The sequence below is a fragment of the Myotis davidii genome, unplaced genomic scaffold (genome assembly GCF_000327345.1).
Source record: "Myotis davidii unplaced genomic scaffold, ASM32734v1 scaffold662, whole genome shotgun sequence".
Lineage (NCBI taxonomy): Eukaryota > Metazoa > Chordata > Mammalia > Chiroptera > Vespertilionidae > Myotis > Myotis davidii.
This window is the reverse complement of record NW_006293533.1, coordinates 703,167-703,494: the sequence shown is the minus strand read 5'-3', so window position 1 is coordinate 703,494 and position 328 is coordinate 703,167.

The following is a 328-nucleotide window of genomic DNA, read 5'->3' as shown; positions in this document are numbered from 1 at the left end:
AGTCTGGAAAGCTGCCTGGGTCCCCCGGGGCGTGAACACCGACTCTTGCTGGCGTCACAGTGGGGACCCCTCACAGTGAACGGACAGGTCAGAATGGAACGTTTCCTTAAGAGGGGCCCCAGGTGGCCCCGAACCCAAGTCGCCAAGCCGCTTCACAGCCTCCCCAGACTCCAGCGTCGTTTTCAGGGCGAGGCCCCGTTGCCGCCTTCGTGCGCTAGAGGCTTTGTTCCTCCAGGCGCGCAGGCCCCCGCCCCAAGGGGACCCCGCGAGGCCTCTGGCCCCCCTGGTGGGCAGCTCCCCACCACACAGCTTCCGACGCCTAGTTAGG